Raw genomic sequence first — 18,999 nt, 5'->3', positions numbered from 1 at the left:
CTCTATGTCACTGTCTCAGATTTATGCTCATGAGACAAAAAGGACAGTTTTCCACTGATCTAATGTCCATTCCTTGTGTTTCTGGGCCCAAGAAATCTCTTCTGAAGAACTGGTTGTTTTGAAGTAATGGTTTCTTTGCCCCAATTCAACCATGAAGGCCTGAGTCATGCAGTCTCTTTTAAACAGTGGATGTTTAAGATGTCTGCTACTTGAACAGAGAAGCATTTGAAAACTGAGAAGCATTTATGTGGGCTATAATCTGAGATTCTGCAAATCTGAGATTGTGTAAATCTGCAGAATTTGCAGGCTAGTAGTATCCTCTGCAGGAGAGATAGCTCTTTGTCTTTCTTTCCTGTGACAGTTCTCATGAGAGCCAGTTTCAACATTGCTGATCATTTCAATTATTTGATGGTTTCAGCAACTGCTCTTGGGAGTACATTCAAAGTTCTAGAGATTTTTTCGCATTGATTTACCTTCATTTCATAAAGTAATGATGGACTGTCTTTTCTCTTTACTTAATTGAGTGTTTCTTGCAATAATATGGATTTGTACAGTAGTTAGCAGTAAGAGGTACAGTAGCAGTAAGAGGGCTATTGACTATGTACCCCTTCCTCTGCACAAGACAACCGATGGTCTAAAAAACATTAAGAAGGGAAGATATGTCACAAATTGACTCTTTGCAAGGCACACCTGTGCACGGAAAACCATTCCAGGTGAATACTTCGGGAATCTGACAAGAGAACGAGATGAGTGTGCCAAGCTGTCATCAAAGCTAAATGTAGCTACTTTGGACAATCCAAAATGAAGAACGTATGCTGTATTGCTTAATATTTTTAATACATAATTTTTTTAATACATATTTTTACTACATAATTCCTTTCATAGTTTGCATACAATGTTGGCTAAAGCCCAGGCAAAATTTTCCATTCTTCAAGTTTGAAGACCCAGGTTTGATGAGCCTGTGCCTACTGTAGCCTTAGGTTCCTGTTATTGGCTGACAGGACTGGAACCCAAAGTGGTCTTCTGTTCTTGTAGCCCATCCGGTATAATATCTTGGGCATTTTGAGATGCTTTCTCCTCAACACTGTTGTAATGATTGTTTTTTGAGCTACCAAAGACTTCCTATCATTTCAAAACTGCCACTTGAAGTTTTTTGTTTTTCATAAAAAAAAAAAATGTTCTGCATAGGGAAACCCCAAGATATCAGAAGTTTTTGAAATACTCAATCCAGTCTATCTAGCAACTAGAGCTCTGCCAGTGTCACTGAAATCACATACTGACTCATTCTGATGTTTGATGTATATTCTGAAGCTCTTGTCCTGTTTTTGCATCATTTTATCCATTGGAGGTTTCTAATAGCCTTTTATTAACGTTTCTAAGAGTCGTTGGTTAGTATGTGTATATGTATCCAAAATATATACAATAACTACACTGTACTTCATTGATAATAGTAGATGTCATAAAGCATTTCTAGAGCAAAGTTCTTTATTTGAGTTGTGCAAGCAAAGTGCTTCTGATCTTGGAGGAATAGAAACAGTTGATATTTGATGATATAATTCTTACTGTTCTACAATTACATCAGACATTTGTACACATTCTACATTACTGTCTGATTTGGCTCAATCACTTCTCATAAAATGACCTAATCAAAAGATCAGTGGACACACACTGCTCACAAACTTTTTTTCAGCCACTTCCTTTCAAGATTTTATACATCTCTGTAAAAACAAAAATCTCCAGACCTAGAGAATTTCAGCCCCTGAGCTATAGCCCTGCTTAATAATGCACTAGAAAAAAATCATTTATGCTAAACCCAGTGTACTGTGTAAATAATGCACTGTATCCTTACATCTAGTGCAAAATACAGTAGACATAATTTTGCACATAATGACAGGCTTTATTAATATTACTGTTGATGTTGATTTTCACATTTGTGTCATGACTATGTTTTCACCTTTTATTACTGTCATAATGTGTACGTACCTGACTGCTTTGTAATTGTAAACATTCGCAGTTAAAGTTATTGTAGAATTAAATGTCTTTCCTTTAAATTCCCTGGGACCTCCACCCTACCCCCATTTCCACCCCATGATGTCTTACCTTTCTCTCTATTTTTGTGACAGGCACATACATATGCAGTGTTATATGAGCTTTACAGGATGACCCGCCCATCCGCTACCCAAAACCACATTTTTAGCAAAGCAGTGCACAAGCTTGTTCTCTCTCTCTCTCTCTCTCTCTCTCTCTCTCTCTCTCTCTCTCTCTCTCTCTCTCTCTCTCTCAGACATACACACTTCATGTATTGATGTTTAGATACTTAATTAGAAGCACGAACACACCCAAACCCTGCAGTAGGTCAAACAGAAAAACAAGAGAATGAGAATAAATTAAAAAGGTTTTATTTTCAAAGACAAGCGGAAAAGCCTCCACTGTTCCCCACCCTTTATCTCTCTGACTAAAGCATTAGCAAAAACAGTTCAAAGAGCATTTAAAGAAACTTACTAACTATGTTAAATATACTGATAGCATTGATTTGAAGAAGTAAAAGCAACACAAAAACACAATGGTCACCTCTTATTGTTCACCTTTAACCTTTTTATGAAAAATGCAGATCTATCTGCTTTTATTTAGCTAATTTGATTGCTGATAAATTAGTTAATGATGTTAAAACATCCTCTGGGACACAGTAAATGTCCAGTAGGATCAAGTTTCTCAAATACTATACAGCTCCTTCAGCATCAATGTTTCAGGTGATTCCTTGATAATGGTGCCATTTAGCCTTTGTGAGTCATTAAAGCTTTCAAAAAAAATTTTGTGCTGTTGTGATGGAAAATTTTACATGGAGTTGTTTGTGAAGTTCTGACCTTCTGTGTGCGTGACTAGAAGTTTCTTATGACTTTGTTGAAATTGAAATTGTTGTGAGCAGAGATTGTTTGTGCAAAACTGTTTTTCTGCTAACTGGCTGATATTAAATAGATAATAAGGGTGATTGGATTTTTTTTAGTATAAATTTAATAAATATATGAAATGTGCTAACCTTGCATCTAGTGTAATGGCATTAGGACAAAAATAATATAATAATTATTTTACTAATTGATTTTTTTATTTAAAAAAATGATCAATTATGAGAGAACATTATTTAAAAATACATATTTCATACAGAAACTAAAATGTAAAATTACATTTAATAAAAAATTACATAAAATAAAATAAAACTTTTTTGAAATATTCTAATGATTATATTTCAAGCTACAGTGTAGTTAAAGTTGGCAAGGACAATCCTGAAATCGGATAACTATTTGTAGTTTCTAGTAAATCTTGTATTTGACAAGCATGTGCTTTATATTCCAGGAACAACCAACGGTTAAAACATTTCGTTTCCAAATAAATTTGGAGTTTTAAAGCACTTCATACCTCTTTCTTTCCTGTGTTGTGGTTTTCTTTAGTTATTCGGGGCAAATTTCCCAAAAGCATTATTAAGATAAGATCATCATCACTGGCAGAGAAAAAGATCAGTAAACTGTATGCGTCAATCCTTTTGAGAAGCTCAGCCCAGGTCACCTGAAATTATATAGTAAGTACACTAAGAAATAAACGCTTTTAATTGTGGATGTTCGAATTCACACATACTGATGAGATTTTAGTAAGGTGAGAACATGTTAATAGGCCGATGTATTTAGTTAACAGTGTAACAATCCATGCAAAAGTAAACCAGTTGTGAGTTAATTAAAAATATCTTGCACTTCTTGGTACTTCTTCTTTTGAGTCCAGGAAAGACCGACCGAAATCTTGAATTAGGCCTAGGTGAAAGTCACACTCTGAGCTACAGGGAGAGTTTTTACAACTCAGAATGTTCCTTTAGAGCATCTCACCTCCTCTGTGAAATTATATATTAGTAGATGTTCTGAAAACTGAACATTATAGATGTAGTTTATGCCCTAAAGAATATCTTACAAGGACGTTTTACGTGTTTGTGATCACACTGAATAAATACTTTAATTTAATGAAAGAAATATCATCTATTATATTTCTGTAAAGCTGCTTTGTTCAGCTAATAATAATATAAAAATATAATTAAAAAAAAATAGCTAAAAGGAAAAACATAGACAAAAGACACAAACTAAAATACCATTCAGAAAAGTGGACACTGCTTCTGCGAGTGCTTTCTATAGTCTTGCACATTTACACAGTTTTCTCCACATGTCGATGTACTGTGGACATATTGAAGCAAGACACAATCTGGTAGCACAGTCTATCTGAAATTGTTCCTTCATAGTTTGTTTCATACATGATCCTTGTATATCCTGAAAACTCCACTAGATGGCCAGACAGACCACAAGAACATCCACCATTATACCCCACTCAAAGAGCAGGACAGGTCTCTTCTGCTGCACTTCTCATACACAGATTAACACAACAGACTCTAAGTATAAAATTTTTAATAAAACATTTACTGTCAGATTCCAAGGTATTTAAGATGGATTACTGGAGTTATGTCTTCAACAAAAAAATTAGTGATGAATCTATAATGAATTCAAAATTTATGCTGATTTGCTGAATTTACAGTTACAGAAAAGACATTATTTATAATCACACTCTTTGGTGTCATCCAAATGAGGATGGGTTCTTTTTTTGAGTCTGGTTTCTCTCAAGGTTTCTTTATTATGTTGTCTCAGGGAGTTTTTCCTTGCAGAATAAACATGAACTTAATTTTGAACTTATTAATCTTAATTTAATTTTAAACCTTCTTAAATCACAAATCAAGGGCTTAATTTTACACTGTAAAGGTGCTTTGAGACAGATCCATTGTTAAAAGTGCAAGACAAATACAGTTATATAGAATTGGACTGATTAAGGAACAATGTTGATTTTCTAATCATAAAATAAGAAAATAAGTAAATAATTTAAATATTCATGGCTGACTAGCTGATTAATGTTGGTCAAATGTGTCATCGGCAGCTGGAAATTTGAAACTTCCAATAAAACTGTATGTAGCACTTTTGTTATGTTTCATTTATTTTATCAGCCTTATATGCCAGTTTCTCTCATAGCTAAATATGTACACTGTGACTTCTGTGCAGTTTTTCAAGTCTCACCTTGAGGTAAGCTTAGCTAGGCCAAATGTTGTGACATTTAGCCTGCAGGACAAAGAGTATCAAAGCAGAGCACCCTGATGTGAAATACACTGTATGATTTAGAGAAACTAAAAACAATGTACTTGATTTTGATTGATGTAATACAAAAGCTGTAAGAAAACATACAAATTCTATCCTTACTCTTAACTTTAACCTTTAGTAACTAATCTTTTTTCATAGGACTTTATTAAGACAATTGTTTATTTTATGCCTGAGCCTGTGTTAATCAGGCATCATGAAGGAAAAACACATTTTGTAGTCTCTCACTCACACACACGCGCACACACACACAGGCGCGCACACACACACACACACACACACACACACACACACATGCATGCACGCACACACACCCTGTTCTTGCAGCACAGAAACACTGCATGTACAATCAGATAACAAAAAATAAATAGATTTTTAATATATTTCCCCTCTCAATTAAATTAATTTAATCATGCTAAACAGTAAATTTTATTTAAAATAAACTGTCTGGTGGGCCACAAAGTTAAAATTAAGCCCTGAGAGTAAGAATCTGCATCTGCTTTATTATATCTCTCAGTCACACATGCACATATGTTTGATCGCATTGCAAATTTGCATCTTTGTTTGTTTCGCGCGTTATCGTTACTGGTAATGTAGCTTGTCTGTAATCTGTCGGTCCTGATAGCAGCAAGTCTCATCCTAGCCATAAATAGCGGTTGCAATATATTTCACTTCCTGGACTGCTTTCACGATGATCTTCATCTGAAAAAAACTGTGTCGCCCTTTGGTGTTAGTCTATTGGATTGGCCTTGTGCCCTTGCCTGTGTCTATTGCATGTTAAACACAGTGAGGTTGGGAGCATGGTGAAGGCCAATCACAGAGAGCACAGAGCTGTGACCTTTATTTGAACTGCCAACCTGTGTAACTCACCCCTATTGATGGCAGGACGCATCCTCACTCACTCACGCTAACTCACTTATGGCAGAGCTGTTCACCAAGTACAGCACGGCCTCAGGCGAGAAAGCTGCAAGGGCAGAGGGGAGGAGGCAGCTGGCAGAGCAGTGCCAGGCAAAGGGAGTAGAGTGCAGAGTTGAAGCAAAGTTTACTTGTGAGATTTTGGTTCAGAATAATTACTGAGGGTGAAAGAAAAGGAATAGTTCATCAAAAAACAAACATCAGGCTGTGCCTTTAGGCCAGCTTTAGTGAGCATAAACTCAGGAGGCTCACAGTTTAAACCATGCCCTAACCTGACAGAGCCTAAAAGTGCACTCCACACATTTTGAAAACTTTTCAGAACTTATTGATCCTTCTGCTCTACAGTGTTTTTTTTCTGAGTAGTAATATAGCCAGGTCTCACACTATAATATAAAGCAACCACATCTTAAGACATTTTTTTCCTGCACCTTTACTTTTACCTTAAAGGAAATGTTTGTGCAGTTACTTACATTCTGACAGTAAAAGTAATAGTTCCTAACAACATTAATCTCTACAGTGTTGCTTACGCACAGCACTAGTCTTTGTACTATGTTGTGGTATTGGTTTGTTTTTTGTGGCCTGCAAGAACTGCAGGATTTACACGTAAAACTTCAATGAGTCAGTTTCTCTGTACTTAGTATCACCAAGAAAAGTTCTGATTTGATTTGGTCCAGAAATTACTAATGCATTTTTTTGTGTGTTAGTCAGAGATTGAGATTTTTGATAAAAGGCAGAAAAAGGCTAAAGAATATATAAAAGGCTATAAGATATATCTGGGAAAAAACTAAAATAAAAACCTTTAAAAATAAATCCAATAATTCTACATTCTGGAGGTTTCATTGCCACATGCAAGAAATGAAATGAAAACACTGGCACATTTCCTGATCGTATAAAATATTTATGCTTATTATATTTTTACTCTTGTTTCAATCATGAGTAAAAAATTATATTAGAAATTTCCCATGTTGGCCTTTTTGCAAAATCCTGTTTGGTGCTTGTCACTTTTGTGGTTGGCAGCTGTGTGGTACGGCATAGTTTAGCAGATTCATCATTATCCCAGGCCACATGGCAAATAGGTGCCGCAGCCCTTTTTTGCACACAGCAATATCACAGTTCCGATCTGTCACCCTTCACTTGCCGTAATGTGAGAAAGCAAGACGTGTTGTGCCTATTATCACTTCCTGGCAAGGCTGGCACGCTGATCCCCCTTCCCCAGGGAGCCACGCAATATGGTGGCGTACGCTCACAGCTTACCAGCTAGGGCACCCGCTGTCACAACATATCAGTTCTATGTCCACCATCCGGTCAAACAGAGGCAAAACACTCACACTTGCACACACACACAAATGCACATCACATATAGTTAACACAGAACAAGTATCAATGACAGAACAGAAAAATAGAAAAGGTACATAACAGTATAGATATTATCAATTAATAAGATGATAAGAAGAAATATTTTGTCAGATTTGTGGTCTAGAACCAATAATTCATATTTATAGGATCATTTGTGTCAAGGATAATGAGTAGAATCTTTGATCTGTGGTGGACTATTGATAGGAAGGTTGTGAGTTCGAATCCCAGCTCAATCAAGCTGCCGTTGCTGGACCCTTGACCATGGCCCTTAATCCTCAACTGCTGAGTTGTATTAAAAAATGGGATAAAAATGTAAGTAAACCTTTGGATATTTATTTTTAATTTTCAAATTGTGTCTTTATTTTATCTTACGTTATTTTACACATTTGACATTAAGGGCAAAAGGGTACAAATTTTGGACCTTTAAATACTATTTAGATACTATTGGAAGAATGTCAGAGACACCTCCATTTAAAAAAACCCTCAGGGTGCATGAAGTATGCAGGTGCTTTTCATAGATATCGGGCTGCATATCTTGTAAACCTTTCAAAGGCTTATGTCATCAACTCTAAATACAGGCCAATGTCCCAACATTAAGTAACTGGATAAATTATAAATGCAGACAAATAAAAAGACAAAATCATGCAATGGCCATAGGCCTGATGTGTTTGACTAAATATAGAATAAGATAAAGTAGGAAGTTCACCGTTCCTGCCTCCTGTATGCCAAAAGATGAAAAGATGAACTGTTCCAGCAGACACAGACTGTTAACAGATCTCACACAGCTTCAGCGAAAGGTCAAGAGGGAAATGTTGTCAAGTAGAATCTTCTGTAAAGACTGGGTGAGCCACTAAACCAGGAGTCACCTTTTAAAGGCTGTTTTTATTTGTTGACAATACTAAATGCGTCGGTCCCAGGTTTCCCTATCGATCACAAGTAACACATGCTGACACCTTAAACACTGGTGAATTGCAGTATGTGTTTTGTGAGAATGTGATTTACAGCAGTGAATAACACTACATTTGCCTGCTCTCCCTGAGCTCAGTTATTCTACCAACTTGGACTCCACTTCACAACCTCACTGCTGAGACCTACAGGAGAAGGTAGGTCATGAGGTTTTTTACCTCGTTATCACCGATCAGAAGGTTTAGCCTCAAAATTGATTTAATGGCACCTGAGACAGTAGGGGAGATGACAGACTTTTAAGGTTACAGTGTTGGAGGGAAGTAACAGATAAAAAGAGGTGTTACCTCTATCTGCTGATACATCATAGTCCCCATATTTGGCTGCTCAAACTGCCATTAGCAGAGATAGGACACATCCTCTCCTTAGGGCCCAGTGCAGTCATGCACACATGAATGAACAACCTGCATTTACACACACAGGCAGATCTGGACAAATACCTGCCCATTGATATAACACTTAAAAAATTCTTTATAAATACCAAATCAGTTTGTTATAATTGTTACTTCCTTTTTTTTTTTCATAGCCGTCATAGCTGGTTTTGTGAGGCGGCAACAAACTGCAGCTATCGCATCATCTTATAGGATGATGCAATTATATAATGCTTATTTTTGACAGTCTTTGAGGGTTTATTATTTTCATACATATAAGTTATACACTATATGGCCAAAGGTATATGGACTTTCCCAAACTGTTGCCAGAAAACTTTCACAGAAAAATGAAGGTCATATTATCAGTAAAGGAGGACTAACTCTAACTCCTTTTTTGCAGTGTTATAATACGCAGTAATACACCCCGTTTTATTACGGTGCATATTTCAAAATACATTTAGAGGATTTAGTCTCCCTTGTCCGTTTTGTTTTATTCAGGTAACAGAGCAGTAATATTGAGTTGCTTTCGGTGTTCATTTCACACAGAAAAATCATTGCTATTCTGTGTTCTGTGTGCAAAAACATAGGGAGGGTTTATGACCAGGTGGGGGAACACACACACACACACACGCACACACACAGGCATCTTCATGATCCACAAACAGCTTGGTTGATATATAGGGAGTGGCAGAAAGCTATGCTAGAGCATGACAAGATTGAACTTTGGGACATCTCTCCACCCGACAGCTTAAACAAGCAGAGGGCAACATGCGGTCACCAGGGGCATAATTGAGGTCGCCCAAGGATAGCACTGTATCAGAAAGAGCAGGAAGGGTGGAAAAGAGATGGGGGAGGGAGCCATTTGGGGTGTCACAGCATCACTGTAATGTCAGCCATGTCATTTGTAATCAGCATTGGCTGTAATTTTCTGAGCAATTAGAGCGCTTATATTGAGAGAGCAGGATGACAAACAAGGCCCTCTTACAACCATGCAGGCAGTCACACATCTACATGGCCAATCTTTCTCACAGACACACAACAGCCTCTGGTGTTTCCTGCCAGAGCTACTTATTTTCTCAAATATATTTTTACATCCTCCTCCTCTTGATCTCCTGTCTGTTACACTTCACTCATTCACTGTGCCACAAACCACATGTTTTTACCTAATACCAACATCCATTCTACCCATGCATTTTTCTGACTGCTTTTTATCTAATAAATATGTTTGCCAAATTGAGTATGTTTATTTCTTTTTTACGATAAATACAACAAAAATAAAATTTGTTCATTTCTTTTCATCATGGGTATGAAATTCATGATTAATTATATTTTATTAGTATTTTTTTTTTCAGCATTTAGATTTTATGTATTTATACTCCCCACCACCACCCCCAATAGAAAATAGAAAATAGAATAAGTGTGGCATAAGTGTGCACTTCCTTTTACAGTGGTGCATATGACTATGCTCAGAATTAACCCATTACATTCATAATCCTTCAATGTATTCAACAATTTTCATCTTTTATTTAACAGATTTGTGGTCCTTAATACAGATTTCAAATGCAATCATTATTCCCAAAAAGTAAACCAACATTCAGTAAAGAGTTGGAGAAAAAATGAATACACCCTACAATTCAGTAACAGACCTATGTAGCACCACCTTTAGCAGCAATAACTTGAAGTAAAAGTTTCCTGTATGATTTTATCAATATCACACTCTTATATCACTTGGTAGGAATATTGGCCTACTCTACAACATTGCTTCAGCTGATTGATATTTAATGTTATTTGTGTAGGCACATTTGTGTAGGCACATTTGTGTAGGCACATATCAGTAGGACTGAAGTCTGTATTTTTATTCCAAAATATAGATTTCTTTCTTATTTAACCATTCAGATTTTGATATCCAAAGCTATGCTTAGGATTATTGTCCTTTTGCAGCTAAACTACTGGACAGTCTACATTTGTTTCAGTGACTGCTTGCATGCTTCCCAGATGCTCTTGCTGAAAAACAAGCTCACAGTCACAGTCGGTATAAGGTGTATGTAACTGTATTTATTATTTTGCCAAACATGGTGCTGTGTAGGGGCCCAGTGGCTTAGTGGTTAGCACGTTCGCCTCACACCTCCAGGGTTGGGGGTTCGATTCCCGCCTCCACCTTGTGTGTGTGGAGTTTGCATTTTCTCCCCTTGCCTCGGGGGTTTTCCTCCGGGTACTCCGGTTTCCTCCCCCAGTCCAAAGACATGCATGGTAGGTTGATTGGCATCTCTGGAAAAATTGTCCATAGTGTGTGATTGAGTGAGTGAATGAGTGTGTGTGTCCTGCGATGGGTTGGCACTCCGTCCAGGGTGTATCCTGCCTTGATGCCCGATGACGCCTGAGATAGGCACAGGCTCCCCATGACCCGAGGTAGTTCAGATAAGCGGTAGAAAATGAGTGAGAGTGAGAGTGAGTGGAGCTGTGTATGATGACCAAGCATCTAAATCTTGGTCTCATCAATACAATGGAGACTGGAACCTCCAGATCAGTTGATCAATTCATCACTAACCTTTAGTCATGCTCCATATTCTTTTTGGAGAGAAAGGGCTTTTTTTTCTTTCTTTTTTTTGAGAAAGGGCTTTTAAAAAAGCAATACTTGTACATTTTATCTTTTTGTAGAGGTTGTTACAAATCTTGATGATTAACAAACAACTGGCTGCTACTCTCTCAATGATTGTAGAAGTAGTCAGGGTGTACCCATTTTTTCCAACCTTATTTCTGAATCTTGGTTTTAAGAGAATTATATCATATTCTTGGTTGAATCCAGCTGCTAAAGCCATGGTCCATAAAGGGTTTAGAACCATGTAAGTGGCCTTATTGTTGAACAATATTGATCAGAACTGGGACACAAAATAATTAGATGCACCATGTAACACTGTCCAACGGGCCATCTTCAAAAGGTGGAAAAAATGGGGCACCACAGTGACATTAGCAAAACATACTTCTACAATTGACAAAAGAACCAGAAAACTGATCTGGAAAGGTACATATATGAGACCATGAGGCCTACAGCAACATTAAACATACATAGCTGCAAGTATAAGAATATCTGGCAAGTACCAGTTACTTTCTCACAGGTGACTACTTTCATGAAGGAAGATCCAAGCCAGTCTAAATCACCCTTAAACCATGTGGAAAATGTGTTATGGTCTGAAGAGACCAAGGTACAACTCGATAGGCTTAATATAAAAATAATTTTGATTCACCTAAAACTGGAGCTCTAGTCAAGATAGAGGGAATCATGGATAGCTCCAAATCTCAATCTATTTTGCAACAACATTTATAGGCCTCTGTTAGATAGCTTCAAAAGAAGATCAGCATTTTGAAGTGGGCCAGTCAGAGCCTAGTTCTTACCCAAAAAGAGTGTTGTTTTACAAGTAATAGGTTCTTTAAAAAAGTATTAGTTGAATATTTTTGATTGCTGGACTAAGCATAGCATGAAGTGTCTCCTTTAACTCTCTAGTAGACATTTCCATCTAATTTGAAAAAAACATGGTGAGGTAAATTAAACTAATTTGACAATCAATAACTGACTATATTTAGCTTGGCTAGCATGCTTTCATTGATTGGCTAGCATTGTTTGTATGTGACTGCAAGTTCAATTCCAGCTAATGGTAAATATTGGTTATTTCCATGTTATTTTACTTCTAATCAATTTATTAACAAATTATGTAGTATTAGTAATGTATATGACCAGCAGTATTACAGAGATGGAAAGATGTTTGCAGGAAAATGGCGTAGTTGTTGAATGAAATCATGAATCTTCATGAGTTTTAGATAAGTAATAAATGAGTAATGGATACTAAAAAGTAATAAATAAATTCTGTCATAACTGACATTTTTTACTTGTAACCTTTTTTTACATTTTATTTCTTGAGTAGAAATATCAAAAATATTTCTTTCACTTTTAATTGAGTTTTGACACAGTATGTATACATTTATTAAAGTAGAATTTCTCAATATTTTCACCCTATTTTCACAGTTTTATTATACATAATGTAATGTAAAATAATCTATTAAAATGATATAAAATCTAACTATTGTATTATTATTTGATTATATACTACTACTACTACTACTACTAATAATAATAATAATAATAATAATAATAATAATAATAATAATAATAATAAATTGGACATTTTAAAAGAAAATAAAAATATATTATTTTGTTGATTCTAAATGACAACTCACTCTGTAGGTAAAATGAATCACTGCTAAGAGGAGTATGTGGAAAGACTGAGTAAAGTTGAGAGAGCTGTTTTTTTTTTGTAAGAGGTGTTAGATTTAATAGAGGTGTTATAACTTTCCTTCCATTGAGGGTCTGAGGAGTGACAGAAGCCCACACTGCTGCGGCCCAGCTTCCTGCCCACACCATTTTCAGACAACAACGATGAGGTTACATCTAGCGTGCAGCACATTCATCATTGTGTTGAATTCATATTGTTATGAATCATTTACAGAGCAAAAAAGATCTATCTATCTATCTATCTATCTATCTATCTATCTATCTATCTATCTATCTATCTATCTATCTATCTATCTATTTATATTTATATATAAAGGTCAATCCTGACATTATGACACCCCCAGGTTGCTGCACCTGTGTCTGATCCACCTCATGAACACCTGTTACTAATTAATACTCGTTGCACACAGTCGTATAAATAGCCTAGAACATTCCTTCTGTCTTTGGGAAATCTTGCATAAGACTTATTCAATCCTCCATGTCTTATTCAGTGCAGTCTAACATTTGTGGTTGAATATCACTTTTGGTTGTTTTCTGAATTAAAAGATCCCTTGGTAACTAAAGTCTTTTTTTTTCCAGAATTTGCTTATTCCAGTAGATATTACATTACAGGAAATCACAGCACAATTCCGATCCCAATGCTTCCATTTTTCTATTTAAAAATACATTCAGCCATTTACGGATATCAATATGATTTCTTTACCGATTTCCATATATTGTTAATAGCATACTTATAAATTCTTCTTAGTAGTATTAATGAACAGTATTTTAATAATAGTAGTTTAAAAAGGAATTAATGAATTAGAATAATTACTGGAGAGTCGTTTTCTAACTTTTCATGCTTTTCAAGGTTAACATGTTAACATGACAAAATAGATTTACTAAAAATAGATTGATTGTAGAGTTAATCAAAGAAATGATCATAAAGTTGACATGAATGCTGTATGTTAATTAATATAAATACAAAATATAGATATATATATGACGCATGGTGTTTGTAACAAAAAGCAGTCACCCATCTGAAAGAGACCCTAATCGGTTTGGAGAGGGACTGGCTTGAAAGGGTTAAGAAAAGGATATTCAACCTGCACCACAAACCTCTGAGACATCAAAGAGACCTTGTAGAACACTTAAAAAAAGTGCACGCTGCAGTAGCTAAGGGACCTATGATGAATTGAAAATAGAATTCACACATAAATCACACATCACAAGTAACGGGGATAGTGTTTAATTAATATTAATTACTAACTAACAAACCAAAGCATGCACATGCTCTCAAGGTTTGACAAATGAGTGAACATATAGTCATTTCTGTTTACTGCTATCTATTTATTAAATATTTATTAAATATAATGTTGCTATTTGGAAGTGAAGTTGTTAGTCGAATAGAAGTTATTGGAAATGGATAAGAATATATAAGAATAAATACTGTATAAGAATGATATTGCTTTTGATTCTGATTGCAAATAGTCAAAGCAGACCAAATAGTAAAAGGGAATGGTGAAAAACAGAAACTGATAATAAAAATACAATTGATACAAGAGCAGGAATTTAAATGTGTAGGAGATGGGATGTGAAAGAATGAGGTAGAAAGTGTGTCTTCTTTAGATGTATAGTGGGTGATTGTTTCCTAACTCTATTTCCCTCTCATACCTATCTGTAGAGCTGACAGAGAATATACAGGTGTTGCCATCAAAGCCACATCATGCCTGGATAAGTCAGAAGACACCAGCAAGAGCAGATATGGAGATGCCCACCATCATCAGCCTGATTACCCAAAGACCTCTCACCCCACCCTCAAACCCAATTTGTTCCAAGCTCAAACCTTCACAAACACTTAGCATCTGCTTGACCAGGATGTCTCATCATGTCTCCCCTTGTGTTACTGACACATGTCTGTTCCAGGCCTGAGCACATTCCCCCTCCACCGTCTCTGTCCGCTCATGTTGGCACAGTCCGCATCAGCACCCAAACTGCCATCCAGCCCATTGACATTCATCTCAGCCAAAAGGGTTTGTCACACACAGAGCTAACACTTTACTGCACTGCACAGCAAAGATGAGATGACACAAACAAGTTACTGCCATGGGAGTGAGTAGTGGCCAACCACTGAGGCCAATAAAATAAGAGATCAGAACAAAAGATAAAAAGCAAGTATTACCTTTTTTTTTTTTTTTTTTTTTTACTTGCTTTGAATGTCTATACATAATCATTTTTACATCTTGATCAGTTTAATGATCAGTCATAAACAGGGGGTCAATTTAAGGGTAGATGGGAATAGAATTCTGAGAAACAAGTAAAGAAAAAAAATGCACAGACATTAACCAACACTTTATTGGAAATCTAGATGAAGAGGATACCAAATTGAGACAAAATAATCATGCAAATTTATAAGAATATGAATGATTCAATATTTATGAAAAGATGTGAGGAAGGTTGAGGTTAGGGGTTGGGTGAGCGGGTGTTCTATTACTCACAACTTAATTTGTATAAAACAAAACAAAAAAAAAAAGACCACATCTTTGGCCCTCACTTGTTCAAAATCTTATAAATTTCAATAAAGAGAAATATCCCCCCCCCCCTTCTCTCTCGATCTCAGGAATGATAATAGAGGTTGTGAAGGATGAAGTAGAAGGTAATGTCTGGGTCCAGTGTCATTCTGGTCTCACCCATGTGTGTGCCATAGGTGTTTGTAGTATAAATACTGCTAACCCTGTGGCTGCGGTCAGCCCAGCAGGACCCTCTGTGTCCCCTCCTGCCTGATCCCTCCCTCTAGGCTTCTCTGTATCTAATTAGGGTCTTAGGCTTGTTAGGACCAGAGACCCCCAGGGTCCCTGACACAAAGCTGATTCCATCTGACGTAACAAGTCAGTGCCAAGGGGACGGACATTCATTTTAATTAATAAAATGGAAGGGTTAGTCTTTGATTTTAGCTAAGAGGGAGAACATCAAATTAGCTGTGCTGGAGAGAACAGCAGCAGGAAAGGCCAGAGGTACAGTGTAACAGTCAGGGTACCAAAACTGTGCCCAGGTTCAAAAAATGTGATGTATCTGGAGACATATTAAACTCATGCTTCCATTATCCACAGTACAGTTTAATCTATAAAATGGAAAAATGACTCTTTGTCAACACATAAATGTTTGCCATATATTCAGCACATGCCACCTGCAGCTCCATTATGTGTGACAATATGCAAAGCTTTGTGAAGTGGCTGTGGAAGCAGCTGTGTCCCAGCTGTGGCATCTTCTTGTGCCCTGCCACAAGCTGAACTGTGGGATGCCAAATAGCACATGCACTGATTACGCCGACTGTGTTTTGTCCTCGGTTAATATGAGCCAGCTGGAGTTGCTGTAGGGGGCAGAAACAAAGGAACTCCACTTTCACCTTGTGACTCTCTTCTTCTCTCATTTTTTGTCAATCCCGTAAATATATTTTTTTGTTGTAGAGTCCACCTTGACCATTCTCTCTCACATCAGCTCTTTCTGCCCTTCTATCTTTCCCTCCCCCACTTTCTCCTGACCTACTTTTGGCCCACTTTTTCTACCCTGACTGAAAGTTAACCCCCAGAGGGACCACCGTGTCAGCCTTGCACCATGTCAGTTCCCAAACAAAAGGCACCCTTCGTCACTTTACATTTTCCCAGTCTCCCCTCATGTGCCAGGTTTTGTGTATGTGTATGAAGCCTAGGTTTCAGGTACTTGTACCTAAAAGAGACACATTTTGGCAGAGACTTAACCCTTTTCATGCATTATTAGTCACTTACATGTATCACTCCTTTAAAACCTAACACTCAACTAAATATATACTAAGTTGTGACCTCAGACCGGTCAATAATCAAGAGTGGATCCTGAAGATGCTGCAGCCAGTCAGCAAAACTAGCACTGGTCTCTAGTTTGGAAAGATAGTATTTCTTTCTCCCATGTCAATTCAAGCAACAATGAAAACTATGAGCTCATAAAGTGTTAAACATTTATATTTCCAGCAATTAGCAGACACCCTTATCCAGAGTGACTTACATTTTATACAACTGAGGGTTAAGGGCCTTGCTCAGGGACCCAGCAGTGGTAGCAGGAATGAAACTCACAACCTTCCAATTGGTAGGCCAGCACCTTAACCAATATGCTACAACACACCCACATCCTGAACAGCACTCTCTACCACCATCATTGAAACATTAATTAAGTAGAATCTATGCCATGAGTTAAAGTTGTTCTAGTGATTTACTAAGACACATGTTTTAATTAATTATATATATAAATATATAAATGTGTGTGCTACATTTTCAGTAGTTTTATATGAAGATGACCAAAGCGCACACATACATGAAAACACTGCATGTATGCATGAATACAAATACAAATACAACTGACCTCAAGACAAGCACCGGAAAACGTATACTCACACAGGATTTCACACCCACATACTTACCCAGAATCTGTTCCTTACACACAAGTACATCCAGACACGCTTGTAAGCACAACGAGTGCTACAACATTTAGCTTTGCTATAAAATTCAATTCAGTTTGACTTCTGTCTTAAGATGCACTGAATATACTGTTCCATTATTTTTAACTGTAAATCTAGCTAATTTTATTCCGATACACTTTTATGTTCAGCCCACCCCTTTCTTCATTTGTGTGTTCCAGTGCAGCAGACACTTTACTTATCTGACAAACCCTGATGTGTTTGAGGTACTAGGGATAAATGTCTTCATTCAGCATCACAAATGTAAGCCTGGAGCATCAAAAAAGGGCCATGTCCCTACAGAGATTGATGTTTGCTCCTCAACACAAATTCCACATATTAAGGCCTTTAACTGATGAGTTCATTAGTCTGAGATGCCACTTTAATGAAGGCAAATACGCTTTGATGGCACTTTAATGAAGGTAAAGCATCATCCATTCTAGACAGAGTCGTTTATTTATAATACAGTATATTACACAGAGTCATCTGTATCAGTAGCATCCTCTGCCGGATGGAATGTAAGGCTCTGTGCCACTAAGATTATGGACTATAAAAGAATTCGATTATAGACGTTTTAAATACTTGTATTTACTTGGATTATACTTGCAATTACATAGTTGTCATTCTGAACAATAATGCCTCAATACCTCTACAATATTTATCCATTGAAAGTATCAGGGCTTGTGGATTTTAAATCTAGTAAGCACATACAGTTCTTACTTCCTGCTTATTCCATGTGAACAAGCATTTGCTATATTTCAGGGTGAAAAAATCATAAACATCATGGCATGGACAAATTATCTCTATTACATTCTGTTAAGCAAAGGAAAAGTGTGACCCTATTATATTCCTGCTAGTTTTATCTGTGAGCGTTTGCGTAAATTTGTTACATGTGTAATCGAATGGCAAGCATTGCTGTTTTTGCACTATTAGTTCTATGCCAAATGGTTTAATTTGCAAGAGCACAGTAATTTCAGTTTCCCAACTCCACATTCCCTCATTATCTCAAAAATATTAAGTATTTAAGTCTCAGTTAAAAACTTATCTTTTTAATTTAGCGTTCGTTGAGAATAGACCTTGTTTAGAGATTCTTGATGTTTTATATATTTTATTTCATTTTATCTTTTATCTGTTTCTTTTTTTATGTGTTTTAATTTTCATCTGTTTTAATTTTCTTTGTATTAATCAGTCTGTTATTTATTGCTTTATGTCTTTTGTAATTGAAATTGCAGTAAAATGTGGTATATAAATGAATAAATTTGAAGTTGAAGTTAATATATATATGTGTATATATATATATACATATATATATATATATATATATATATATATATGTATATATATATATATATATATATATATATATATATATATATATATATATATATATATATATATATATATACATATATATATATATACATATATATATATATATGGCTGAACCAAATAATATAAATAACCAAA

The sequence above is a fragment of the Tachysurus vachellii genome, chromosome 2, assembly GCF_030014155.1.
Source record: "Tachysurus vachellii isolate PV-2020 chromosome 2, HZAU_Pvac_v1, whole genome shotgun sequence".
NCBI lineage: Eukaryota > Metazoa > Chordata > Actinopteri > Siluriformes > Bagridae > Tachysurus > Tachysurus vachellii.
This window is presented reverse-complemented; position numbering follows the sequence as displayed.